The 14,886-nt window shown below is 34.4% G+C and overlaps 1 pseudogene; it reads right to left on the reverse strand.

Annotated features, from left to right (window-relative positions):
- Positions 1-3,975: 3,975 nt before the first annotated feature.
- LOC122907483 lies at positions 3,976-5,385 on the reverse strand (annotated as a pseudogene).
- Between the last annotated feature and the right edge of the window lie 9,501 nt (positions 5,386-14,886).

Raw genomic sequence — 14,886 nt, forward strand, 5'->3', positions numbered from 1 at the left:
TAAGTAATTTAGCTTTTAATTAAAAGTAACTTCAATTATTTGGAATGGTCAAATACTTAGCAAATACTACCTTCATTTTTCTCTTCCTCTTCCTTCCTCTCTCTATTCATATCTTTTATCCTGGCTTTAAAAAATAATATTGCATGTTCACATAGGAACACATACACACAATATTCACTGAGTCTTTTGAAAACTAATAAACATATAATGCAGAGCAGAAAACTTTATAATTTACTGGTGTCATTTACTGAGAAAGGATGTTATTTATTTATTTATTTATTTATTTATTTATTTTTAAAGATTTTTTATTTATTTATTTGACAGAGAGAAATCACAAGTAGGCGGAGAGGCAGGCAGAGAGAGAGAGAGGGAAGCAGGCTCCCTGCTGAGCAGAGAGCCCGATGCGGGACTCGATCCCAGGACTCTGAGATCATGACTTGAGCCGAAGGCAGCGGCTTAACCCACTGAGCCACCCAGGCGCCCCAAGAAAGGATGTTATTTAAATCTGGTTATAGCAAGCAAAGATGAAACATAAAGATGTTAAACTCACTGATCCTCTTTGAGAAAAGGAAAAAGGAAAAACAAAATACCACCCAAAACAATCAAAGAACAACAGAACTAATCCAAAGTGTCATCCAGATTTAACACTTCTGTAATTTTACTCCCATAAAGTGACTAATTTTATTTTATGGAGAGGATGAGTTGCATTATTTTATTTCTGTGCTTATTTATTGAGGTATAATTGACAAAAAATAAATGCATAAAATAGAGCATATAATTTGATACTGTGAAAAATAATAAAAGAACACATCTGGAGTGCTTGGATGGCCCAGTGGGTTAAGCCTCTGCTTTTGGCTCAGGTCATGATCTCTGGGTCCTGGGATGGAGCCCCACATCAGACTCCCTGCTGAGCAGGGAGCCTGCTTCCCTTCCTCTCTCTCTCTGCCTGCCTCTCCATCTACTTGTGATCTCTGTCTGTCAAATAAAGAAATAAAATTTTAAAACAAACAAACAAACAAACAAAAAAACACATCAGGGTGCCTGGGTGGCTCAGTCACTTAAGCGTTGGCTTTTGGCTTGGTTTATGATCCCAGGGTGCTGGGATAGAGTCCTTCATCCCTCATCAGGCTCCCTGCTTAGCAGGGAGCCTGCTTTTCCCTCTCCTCCCTGCTCATGCTCTGTCTTGCTATCTCTGTCTCTGTCACTATCTATCAAATAAATGAATTTTTAAAAATCTTTTAAAAAATCATGAAAATGGAGTGGGGAGGCCAGAAGAGGGAGACCTTAAGTGTCACCTATTGTCAAGAATCACTGGCCCAAAAGGAAGAGGCAACTCTTGAAAGTTATTACTCCCAGCAGGAGGAAGAAAGGATTCCTCCTCACCTGGCAAAAGTCCAGCCAATGAGAGCAATAGTAAAACAAAGCCAATGAATAGCCACCATGCTCTGAATTCCTGGTTTACTTCAATGGACTTTTTGTTTGTTAACAGCTCTCTCAACTCATCCTTTTTTTTTTTTTTTTTTTTTCCTTTTCTCCCCTGAAAGAGCAATCCTCTCCTTTATTCTCTGGACTTTCCTAAGATTTTACCATACTTTGCCTCTTCCAAATTGCAATTCTCTGCTATTTCCAAGTAAACCCATTTTTGCTGGTAAAATAACAGATAGCTTTATGTTTAAGGTCAACAGTACCTTTTGACATAGGTATTGCTCCTATGAAACAATCACTGCAATCCAGGTAATGGACATAGATATCACCCCAAAATATTTCCTCGTGACATATTTATTTTCTCCCTCCTGCCCAACAAACATGTACTCTTCGTTCCAGGCAACAACAGATCTCTGTCATTAGAGCTTTTTTTGCATCTTCTAAAATTTTATATATGTAGAATCACTGAGTATGTGTTTCAGTTTTTGTCAGACTCCTTTTCTTTGAGCTCCATCAATGTATTTGCATTATCAATAATTCATTCCTATTTGTAGCTGAGTAGTATTCCATTATATGTATACACCACAGTTTGTTCTTCCAAGCGTCTGCTGATGGACACTGGGACTGTTCTCCATTTAGGGCTATCACAAACAAAATTACTATGAACACTCACTGGAAGTCTGGCTCTAAGCTTTCTTTTTCTTAAATACTTAGAAGAAGAGTGTTTCATTCACATGGTATGTGTATATTTAACTTTATAATAAACCTCTAAAATGTTTCCCAAAGTAATTGTATCATTTTATATTTTCACTGGTCATGAGTGAGAGTTCTAGTTCCTCCTCCTCTCAACACACTTGCTAATGGTCAGTTGTTTTTATTTTAGCTATTCTACTAGATAGTGATATTTCTTTGTGGTTTTAATTTTAGTTTTCCTATGATTAATCATAATAAGTATCTTTTCAAATTCTTATTTGCTTGTTTTACAAACGCTTGTTTTATAAAGTGTGAGGGATGTTTTAAAGCTTTTTTTTTTTTTTTTGCAAATGAACTTTCCATTATTCCAGCATCATTTGTTGAAAACAAAACTACCATACCTCCACTGAATTGTACCTTTGTCAAAAATCAGTCTTCCATATATATCTGTATCTTTTATCAGATTCTTTGTTACCTAGATCTAGTCATTTCTTTGTAATAAAAATTTGCCTTGATCGCTGTAGATTTATGTAAAGTTTTGAGGTAGTGTTTACCTTGAAATCAGGTGGCTTTCTAGCTCTCTAACTTTGTTCTTCTTTTTTCAAGTTGATTTCATTGTTTTAAGTTCTTTGCATTTCCCTATCAATTTTTTGTAATGGCCTTATCAAGTTATACAAGAAATCTTGCCAGGTGTGTGTGTGCATGTGTGTGTGTGTGTGTGTGTGTATGTGTGTTAACAACACAAAAACACAGCATTAAATCTACTATCTCAACCATTTTTTAAGTCTACATTTCAGTAGTACTAAATATACTAACATTCTTGCACAGCTAATATCTAAAACTTTTTCATTTTGCAAAACTATAATTCTACAACCATTAAATTCCCTTTCCCTGCAAACTTTGACAATCACCTTTCTTCTTTCTGTTTTTATGATTTTGACTACTTAAGATACTTCCTATCAATGGCATATAGTACATGTCCTTATGTGACCAACTTATTTCACTTAGCATAATATCCTCAATGTTACTCCACAATATAGCACGTGACAAGATTTCCTTCTTTCTTAAGGTTGTCTAATAGTCTGCTGTGTGTAAATAACACATTGTCTTTATCCATTCATCTGCTGATGGACACTTGAGTTGCTTCTACCACTTGACTATTGTGAATAATGCTGCAATGCATATGAGTATGCAAATATGCCTTGAGCTCCTATTTTAAATTCTTTTGGAAATAAACCCAGAAGTGGGACTCCTGAATCATATGGTAATTCTATTTTTAATTTCCAAGGAAATCTCTAAGTTTTTTCCATAATGGCTGTACCATTTTACATTCTTACCAACAGCACATAAGGGTTCTAATTTCTTCACATACTCACCAAATTTGTTGTTTTCTGTTCTTTTGATAGTGACCATCCTTATGGGTTTAAGGTGAAATTTTTTTTAAAAGTAAATAATCACACCTGAATGGGCTGCATTATTGGAGAAGGGCACATGGGGATGTGGAGTTAACAATGTGAAGAGAGTTGGGACCTGAGGTCGGGAAAGAACAGCCTCCCCTCCCCATACATGCCCACTGCTCCATATAAAAAATAACCAACTATGAGAGAGCAGCTAAGACAGCTACTTAGGGCAGGGAAGGGAATAGGGAACCTTAGGGCAGTGGAAGATACCACGCCTGTGCTGGGCAGTACCAGTATGGAGAATATGAGTCTCTGTATCTTCCACATAGGTCTATGTAAATACATAGAGAGAAGTTTTTCACTTTTCCCTGCTCACCGTTCTATTCCACACTGCTTGTGGCAGTCCCAACTCCTCTTTCCACACTAGAGAGAAGGGAAGGGGATGATGAGCAAGTCATCACTGAACTGTGATGAGACCCGCTTCCATCAACTTTTGGATCTTCTGTGCTATTACAGGATTCAGGTGTTTGCTGAGCACCTGGGGGTCCTTCTGCATCTGTTCCAGGATGGGCCACATGGCCGGGTCACTCATTACTTGCTGCACCTCAGGTTCGGCTATGGCCCATCACTGCATGTCTTTGGGGCTGTCTGGCAGTTGTACTGGGCAATCATACAATGTTGGTAACTGTCTGCCACTTCCTTACTATTGGAGTCCAGATATAATGCCTTCTGGTAGATATCTGTGGCTTTTGTGTAGTCCTTCCTTGCTTCCAGTGGAGCTGCTTTCCATGTGTAACCCTTGATGAAGGTTGGCTCTAGCTGGATACATTCCTCACAGCCCTTGAGTGCCAGCTGAAACTCCAGGAGTTTGTACAGCTTCATTGCTATACAATTTGGCCTCTTTGGATTCTGTGTGATGGCTTCTGTATAAAGCTTAATGGCCTGGGGATAGTCTCCTTTCTGAAAACATTCATTACCTTCGTTCTTCTCCTCCAAGGCTAGGTCGGGATTGATACAGGCCAGCCACTCTTGCTTCTTCAGAATTTTCTCCGCTTGTTGGCATTTCTTGAGTACATCTGGGGTTCAGTCTCTGCCAAAGACTTGCTATAGAAATGGATGACATCCTTGTACTTTTCTTCTTTGAGGTTGGAGTTGCTAATTTAAGCATAAGCTTTGGCAATCTGTCATAGTCTTCTCAGTTTTCTTGCCCCACTTCAATGGCCTTCTTACTGTAGTTGCCTTTCTTAAAATGTAGGGCTGCTTGATTGGTCACTTAAGTCGTGTTGGTGGGTTCCAAGTCCTGGGCTCTGTTACAGGGCTTCAAGGCTGTGTCAAAGTTTTTCTTCCTGTAGGCCTCATTCCCCAACTCTTTCCCTTTCAGTGCCTGCTTCTTATTCTTCTTCCACTGGTTCTGGCTTGGTGTCCTTCTAGGAAAGAGGAGATGGGGGAGGTGTTCCAGATTCCTCCTCTCATCCATACTGCCCATATAAACTCCCAGCAGGACACTGAGAGTAGTCAGCATCTGGGGATCTCAGTTTTGTGTCCAGGTCAGATGGCTTGTTTTGTAGTTATCAGCTCAATCAGCTCCCAGTAGGTAGGATCAGTGAGCAGCATCCTTGTTCGGGGATGACTCTCCAACTTCTGGTACAGACTGGGCATGTTTAAAGGGTTCATGAAGTTCCACTCTGCCAACCTAGCCTCCATATTCTGTAAGCCCTCTTTGAGCTGAAGATTATTTTCTTCATCTTTTCAAACCTTTTCGTAGGTTTCCTTGGGTTCTTCAAATTTGTTTAAGAACTTGAGCTGCTGTTCTCCATGAATAGCCCTTGCCCTAGTCAGGCATTTGTTCCATGCTCCCAACCCTCATTGTGGTTTTGACTTTAATTTTTCTTATGATTAGTGATGTTGAACATCTTTTCATATGCTTATTGGCCAGCCTGCTAGAATTTTGATTGGGATTTTCTATGCAGCCATAGATCGCTTTGCGGACAACTGATATCTTAACAACAGAAGAGTCTTCAGCCTTTATACTCATTTACACTCTTTAATTTCTCTCGGCAAAGGGGTTATGTCCTTTTTAGTGTACAGGTTTAGCACCTCTTTCATCATATTTATCACTAAATATTTCATATTATTTGTTGTTAATTGTTTCAAAATTCATTTTGGGGTTGTGCCTTGGTACTATATAGAAAACATTTGATTCTTCTGTATTGATATTACTAATTTGCTGAATTAACTTAATAGTTGTAGGTTTTGTTGGTTATATTTAATTTTTTTTGTTTATAAGTCCATTGTATTTCTTCATTGGCATTCAGGTAGTCTGTGAGCAACATTTATTTCTTTCTTCCTAATCAGTGTGACTTTTTTTTTAATTGAAGTGGGTACAATCTCCAGTACAAAATAAACTAAAAGTGTAGAGAGGAGAAAATCTTGCTTTCCTCCTGATCTTAGAGGTCAGTAACTTCCATTAGTAAGTAGTCATTCACTGTAGAGTTTCTTAAAGATACAGTTTATTAGGATTAGAATATTCTTCTGTTATTTCTATATTGTTGATATTTTATAGCAAAAATAGATGTCGGATTTTGACAAGTGCTTTTTTCTGTGTCTCTTAAAATTGTCATACGGTTTTTATGGTTAGTTTGATAATGTGATAAATTACATTGATTTTGATTATTGATTACTAAATCAAGTTTTTACTCCCGGGATAAATCCTACTTGGTCATGACAATTGTTTTTTTATATTGCTGGATTCATTTAGCTAAAATAGTTTATATCACTTAAACTTCTATTTATGTGGGATAAGTAATTTGTTAGCTACTAATCTGTTTCTATGATTAGTATTAGGGTAATTTAGGTCTCTTAAAATAAACTGAAAAATATTATTCTGCAAATTTCTGAAAATACTCTGCATGGAAATGGTATTATAATATTTTCCCTAGAGTTTGAAAGAATTCACCATCATTTTCATAAACACTTATCACCCTCTTTGGATTGTGGAATACATAGGGATATAATATCATTCATTTCTGGCACTGGTAATTTGTATATTCCTACTTTTTCCTTGGTATTTAGTTAAAAGACCAATAACAATGTTATTGGTCTTCTCAAAGTTATAAGTTTTTGGTTTTTCTTTTTCTAAATCATTTTATTGATTTCTCTTCTGTTTTTATTATTTCTATTTTATTGTTTAAATTACATTTACAGTTTATTTTCTAGTTTCCTAAGGTATAAATGTTATTGATATGAGCCCTTGTGTCTTTATGTGCATTTCTACTATGCATTTTGTGCTATAAATTTCTCCTGAGGTGTGTTTTAACAATAGCCAACAATAAATTTTGATATATTGTATTATTTTCATTTAGTTCAAAATATTTTTTAAATTGAACAATGCCTTTTTTAGAACTCTATTACTATCTTTTTCAAATATTTATGGGAGATATCTCAAAGAGATGTATGTTGATTTTTAATTGAATTCCACAAGGTCACAGAATATATTTTATAGAATATAAATAGAATTTTTAAATGTTATTAAGATTCATTCTGTGACCCAGGATATATTTATATTGGTAAATGTTTCATGTGCAACTGCAAAAAAAAAAAAAAAAAGGGTATTCTGTTGTATGTAGTGTTGAATAAATATCAATTAGGTAAATTTGGTTGATAGCATTGTTCAGGTAATCTATATCTTTACTGATACCCTGTCCACTCTTTTTACCAATATTGGAAACAGGCTATAGCAATCTATAGCCATACAAGTGAAATTGTCTATTTTTTATAGAATTCTTTTTAGTTTTTGCTCATGTGTTTGGAAGGTCTGTTAATGGATGCATAGACATTTAGGATTTTTAATTACTTTTCAAAGATTTCATGTATGTATTTGAGAGAGAGAGAAAACATAAGTGGGGGTGGGTTGGAGCAGAGGGAGAGAGAGAAGCAGACTCTCTCCAATGAGCAGGAAATCCAACTTGGGGCTCTATTCCACAACCCTGAGATGATGACCTGATCAAAGGCAGACGCTTAACTGACTGAGCCACCCAGGCATCCCAAATTTTTAATTACTTTAGCTTACTTTTTCATTATGCAATGATTTCTTTTGCCCTGATAACATTATTTGCTTTGAAATTTATTTTATCTGATAATATAGGTACTCCAGCTTTCTTTTGATTAAAGCATGTTATAACTTTCCTGTGTTTTTACTTTTAATCCATTTCTTTATATCTTGAGTGTATATGTTAAAGGTAACTGAGTTTTTTCTTGCTTTTTCATTCAGTCTGATAATCTATTCCTGGAGATTTGGGGCCAATGACATCTAACGCTGTTGTTGGTGTGGTAGGTTTAAGTCTATCATTTTGCTATTTTTTTCTAGTTGTTTTAAATATTCTTTGTTCCTTTTCTTTCTTCATTCCTTTTTTCTCTTTTTTCCTCCTCTTCTTTCTTGTTCTTTTTTTTCTTGCTGTATTTTGGATTGAGTATTTTTGTGATCATCTTCTACTGTTGGTTTGTTAGCTACAGTTATTTTTTATTTCAATGGTACTTTATATTTTATAGTATACAGCTTTAAGTTATCACATCCTACATACAAATGTGCTATCAGATGTATAGCATAAGAATATTTCAAAAATATTCCATTTCCCTTTTTCCATGTTTATGGTACTGCTTACTTACATATTATGTACATATCTATATCAACTCCAGAGTATTATTTTTGTTTAAACAATAATCCATCAACTACACATCATTACCATTTATCTTGCTATTTTTTCTTCCTGGGGATCCATGTTTACACCTGGTATACTTTTCCTTCTGACCGAAGGATACTGTTAACATTTCTTGTAGAGTATACCTGACAGGGATTGATTTTTTCAACTTTTGTATTTCTGCACATGATCTTAGCCAAAAGGTCGAGAGGCGATCAACTTTTGTATTTCTGAAAATGTCATTTTTCCTTTCATTATTTTAAAAGCATGTTTGATATAATTTTCTCCTTTCATAATTTAAAGATGTTGCTCCACTATCAGCTCAGTTACAATGTTCCTGGCAAGAAATCTGCTTTCTCTTTTACCTTTGTTCCTCTGTATACAATAGGTCTTTCTCTGACTGTTTTTAAGATTTTTTTTCCTTATCACTGGTTTTATGGAATTTGACTATGATGTACCTTGCTGCAATTTAGTTTGAATTTTGTTTGTGTCGGATTCACTGAACTTCTTGGATCTGTGGGTTCACAGTTTTCATCATATTTGGAAAAAATCACATTTCCTCAAATTATTTTTCTATCAATGTCTCCTCTCTCCTTCAAGGATTTTATTATACTTATTCTCTTTTCTATTTTATTGATTTTTACATCTTTTAAAAAAACTTTTAGAAACTCTTCCATGTTATGTATTTAAGCAATGTTAATTTTTAGTTAACATTTTATTCTGCAATAATTAATCGGCCATTTATTCTATCCATAGCAACTGTTCCTCACATGTTGGCATCTGCATCTTCAGAGTAAAGTTTTTCATACCCTCAATACATCTACTTAAGTTTTTGCATATGTGAAATATGGTTAATTTTTAGTAACTTTTATTGTCTTCACCTAATTCTTAACATCTGTAAAAGTTCTGAGTCAGTCTTGATTGATTTTTTTTTTCTTTTTCTTTTTCTTTTTTTTATTACAGATAATATTTTCTTCCCTCTCTATGTTTGGTAATTTTGGCTGAGGGCTATATTTATTTGTTCCATATAAAGATTCTTGAGCATTATTGTGTAACACAGTTAACTTCAAGTTTTTTTTGCTTTTATAAATTTTAAAAAGGTTTGCTTTTTAAAAATTTGTTAGGTAGATAAGAGCAGTTCTTATTGTCTGCTACAGAGGCAAGAAACTTAGTATTCCCCACAATGCTGTGAGAATTTAAAATGGTCTAGCCTGGCTATTGAAGATCGGTACTTTTCTTGGTCCCATGTGAGCTCTGAGTATTGTTCCTAATAATCTACTGGGTGATTCTCCAATGTAACTGTCTTATACAAATGTTTGGGTCAATATTCTTCTCAATACTAGTAAGGACCATTTCAGATTTCTGTGGTTCTTTATGTTGCTCTTTTATTTCCCATAATCTGCTTTGTGGACTGCAATGGCCTTGTTTTCTGCAGATTCTTAGTTTCATATCCTCTACTCAGAGAGATTACTGGCTCTATTATTGTTCCCCTTATTTGTATTGCAGCTTGGAAACTGTCATTGGTAAATTGGGACAGTGGTACAGCTCTCTTTATTTCTATTCTCCTTTAGTGATTGATATCAATTATCCTGAAAACTATTATCCTGTGCATTTTGTTTTTTTATTTTTTCAGTCAGGACAGTGAATCTTATGACTGTTAGCCCCGTTTGGCCAGATACACCCACGTGACTTCTATCACTGGAAAGTTAAAAAGTGTGGACTTTAGGGGTACTGATAGAAGCATTCACCAATAGACAAAATCTCTCTTTCTTGAAATTATCAAAACCAAAATAAAGGAATGCCTTAAGGCTCCTCACAAGGGATACATACCACTGAATTACAACTATATCAGTGCCTGAGTCGGCCTCAGACTCAGGCAATAGAAATCTGCACTGGCACCTTGCTTGAAGGATCCTGGGTCATAATGTTAACACTATACTTTCTGGTTTGTAAATTTTACATGCCTTATTTTTCAGAACCCAGTATACATATTCTTGGAAAGACATTATTATTCCTGCTTTATGATTTGAGTAATTAAGGTTTATGTTAATTTAATTTTCACTAGCTGACAGTAAATGTTAGACCTAGAACTAAAAGATTAAAATCCATATCATTCTTTTTTTCATGGTTATCATTTTAAATGAGAACATTTATGATCTACTCACCTAGCAATTTCAAATATACAATACAGTATTATTAACTCTAATCAATTTGCTGAACATTAGATTTTCAGAACGTATTTACCTTATGCCTAACTGAAAGTCTGTACCTTTTGACCATTATCTCCCTAGCCCCCACCCCAGACCCTAGCAATTGTCATTCGCTTTCCACTTCTGTGAAGCCATGCCATTCTTTCTTAAAGGGTAAATTTCATCTCATACTTTGCTGTATCACTCTGACAGCCTCATCTGGGAATAGCCTTACAATTAAAAAAAAAAAAACTTTACTGAACCCATACATGGAGAGCTGAGGACACAATAACTGACTAAACACTGACATTTTGAGTCAACTGTAGCTATAGTATTCTCCTTTTCTGGTTTTAACATCAGCAGGATTGCTAGGAACACAGAGATGGCATTAATACAGATGCTTTCTTATGCAGACATTCAGACTATCTGGCTGCCTGTTTAAACCTGAAGGACATTTTTACAGTTTACAAACAGCCTCCCTTTTAAAATAAACTACCTTGCTAACACCTTGCATGCTAAGTTAATGCCAGTGGCATTTTTAGAAGCAGAGTTACTAACCTCTGAGAGTATAAATTTAATGGAAACCCTGACAGCTTCCTATCTTTAACTAAGAGAATGCTGTCAATGTTAGATGGCATTCTCCAGGTAGTAACGATGAGGTCAGCTCTGTACAGCAAACTAATTGCAAGATGAGTTTCTGCTGACTAATTATAAACTGCACTTATATATGCTATACAAATATAATGTAGTTCAGTGCATTGGATGGATGCAGCACAATCAGTATGAGTCATTACTTATATTGAGTAAGTGGAAAATTGCTGTTCCTAGCACTTTTTAGACTACTGATGTGTAATACATATAGTATTCATATATATCACTGTGAAAATACAATCATCTTTGTTTCTGACTCTCTTAAAACTAATTTATATCAAAATTAAGATAATTTTCAGACTAGAATGTGCCAAGTATAGTACATGAGCTTATCAATTAATTATAATTGTCTTAATCTAATTGTAGGAACAGAGGAAGTGATGAATTGTATAAATGAAATTCTCAGGGAGCACAAAAATATTCTGTTGGGCCTACCTACCTGCCTTATATTTTTCCCAGAAGCAGAAATGATTTTTTTTTTAAGTTTAGTTTTCTTTGATAAAATAAAATTTAGATGTTTAAGTTTTTCATAATCTTTACACTGGTTATTTAGTGATGGAGGTAGAAAATCAGATAAAAATAGACAGCAAAGGTAAGACATGTAAAATTTAAATCCTGAAACTTGATTACTTAACATCTCCATGTTATATTACATCTTATTTTAACTCTTCTAAATAACAGAAAATTATCGTCCATTTGTTATATTAGAAATGCAGGCTATAGTGTATGCTCCAGGGTTTTGTTTTGTTTTGTTTTGATTTTTAATTTATTTATTTTTGAGAGAGACGGAAAGCACGCATGAGTGGGGGTCAGGGCAGACAGAGAGGGACAGAGAGAATCCTCAAGCAGACTTCCTGTTGAACGTGCAGCCCAATAAGGGGCTTGATTCCAAAACCCTGAAGTCAGGACCTGAGCCAAAATAAAAGCCATCCACTTAACCGATTGAACCACCCAGGCACCTCTCCATAGTTTCAAGTGGGATTGAGCGGTCTTCTTCTTTCAAGATATGTGGAATGGATTTTTTATTATTCATTCTTTTTCTGCATTGCAGTGACTTTAAAACTTTTTTGCCCAGAGTATAGAACTACTTTTACCTCAAGTCCAGTATACACATTTGTATCTAGGTGAAACAAAGGTATGATATACAATTCTTATACTTTGTGTAATATATTCTGATATTTTCTATTTTATTTCATTCTATATTTACTGTTCTCATTGAAAATACCATTTCTGATATATTAAATTAATCTCACAACCTTAAAACTCTGCCTTTGAAAAGCAATGATCCGTAAGATATATAGAATAATCCTTTCCAGTATTTACCTAGTATGTGGAGAAATAAATAATATATACTCTATTTGAAGTAAGTAAAAAGTAAATTCTCAATTTTCACCAGTAAGTACCTTATTCATGTGCATTTGAATATAGTAAGCAGCTTGCATGCAATGTCAATTCATTGGTTTTCCCACTTTTAGGGAGTTTGATAAAGGAATTTATTGTTTGTACCATTAGGTTTATTTGCTTAGAATTTGTGTTGTATAATCCTTAAGTAATTATTTTCATACAATTATTTGACTTCTATTTCTAGTAATATGGCTAGAAAGGTCTATCTTAATAAAATTCTTTCCTTAAAAACAATTGAAATGCAGATTAGACACTTAAAAAAGATGCAGATTAGATGCTTAAATTAAAAAAAAAAGAATCCTCAAAGAACTAGTAATATAATAAACAGCAATCTAAATTCAAAATAAAAACATTATCTCCAAAGGTCGAAGGGAAACTGCATTTGTTCTGAGAGCATTTGTCCAACTGATGCCCTCAACTTTATATTTGACAGAATTGTGTGCAAGAGACTAGAAGTGAGGAGACAGAAATCAAGGCACAGATCTGCCCAAGCAAGAATTCTAATAAGGTGCCTTCTGCCCCATAAAGAGGATGCAAAAGGCTACAGCCACAGAATAAGTGGGAACCAATAATAAATCCACATCCTACTTCCAAAGGCTGCAGGAAGTCATAGCATTAAACAGTTCAAGCAGAAAAAATACTTAAAGAACAATAGAAAAAATCTTTCAGAGAAAAAAAAATTCTTCTATATGTAAAAAACAAAATAATGAAAGCTAAAATCTCATTTGATAGGATGACCTGTAACTAATTCATGGCTGAGAACCAGTGGTTAAATGGAAAATAGGTAAAAAGAAATTATCCAGAATTTGTTCAAAGACATAGGTGGAAGGAAAAAAAATGATTTAATACCAAGAATTCAAGGTTCAATGTATTTTAGAAAATATTCAATTCACTTCACTAACAGATTAAAGAATAATTATGACCTTCCAATAATTTAACAAAAATTTATAAAAAATTTTTATGTATTAAAGAACTTGATAATATTTAACATTCTTAGTCAGCTGGGAAAAGGAAAAACATTTTCTAAAGGTAATACAGGTATGACAGAGTGGGAGATGGTTTGTTCAGATTCCCTTTCAAGAAAGCATATTCTGCTCCAGCAGCTAGAAATGTTTTCAGTTGTCTCCAACTTCAGATCTTTCAGAGTTTGGCAAAGTTCAGAGAGCTGCCTCACCCAAGGTAACAGCTTTGTGGGACAACCTGTATCCAATGACTTATCACAGTAAGTGTACAATAAATAGGACATTTAGCCTTATGTGAGACAACTTTGATAGGGTATGTATCGCTAGAGAATCCCACTGAGTCACCTACAGTTTATTGGAGATACATGCAGTTTGACCTCTACCTCTGCTCCATCTTATTTCCTCTAACTCCCCTCATATGCGTTGATAATTGAGAATATCCTGAATGTCAAATCCTCTCAGGAATTGCTTCTAGGGAACCAAGGTATGATAACAGTCCATCTAATAAAACCACATCCTATAGTAAATATGCTGCATGGTGAAACATGGAAAAAAGTAATCTTCAAAAAAGTCGTAAAAAGAAATAAATGGTTGAAGAGTCCATCAAAGGCCTTAAAACATCATTTTTTAATTTAATCCATAGCCATTTGCATTGGGATTCTAGTCCTTCCCACTAAAGGGATGAAATTCACTTCCCTACACCTTAATCTCAAACGTGCTCAGGTGATTTGTTCTAACCAACAGGAAAAGACCTAAATGATATACCAGTTTCAAGCCTACATCTTTAAATTCCTATAGGCATAAGTTATTGTTCATTGTCACTTTTAATCATCTTTGCAGTAAAGAATCTAGTCAGTTCCATAAGACAAAGAATAATAAAATAACAGTACTAAGAAAAATAAAAACAAAGATTTAATTACTTGCAAATGATAACATATTTGATAGAATATCAAATAGTCTCAAGAATTACTTTCTGATTCAGAAAAGAATTTAAAAAGGTTTCGGGGTACTAAAATACCACGCAAACTTATACCCATATATCCCAGCAATATTTTTAAATGAAGCAAAGTCAACAGTTAAAATATTAAGTTTGGAAGAGAGATTATTTTAAGAAGCATAAAAATTGAGATAAAATTTGAGGTCTATCCCATAAAGTTTTAGAAGTCCTCAATGAAAAATACAAAACCATTTGTTAGGACTAAAGATGAATCAAAACATGGAAACTTTTGGGGTGTTCATAAACTGGGTAACTCCATATTGACAATTTACATTCTCTCCAAATTAATGTATAAATTCAATGTAATCCCAATCAAAATTCAAAAAGGATTATTTAAGAATTCGAATAGTTGATAAAACAATCTGTAGAACTCTGTACTACAGAAGTACAAAAGGTAAAAAAATACTTGCTTGAAAAAGAAAAGTGAGATGAGGGACTTGATGTACAGGCAAACCTTGTTTTATTGTG

The sequence above is a fragment of the Neovison vison genome, chromosome 5 (genome assembly GCF_020171115.1).
Source record: "Neovison vison isolate M4711 chromosome 5, ASM_NN_V1, whole genome shotgun sequence".
Classification (NCBI taxonomy): Eukaryota; Metazoa; Chordata; class Mammalia; order Carnivora; family Mustelidae; genus Neogale; species Neogale vison.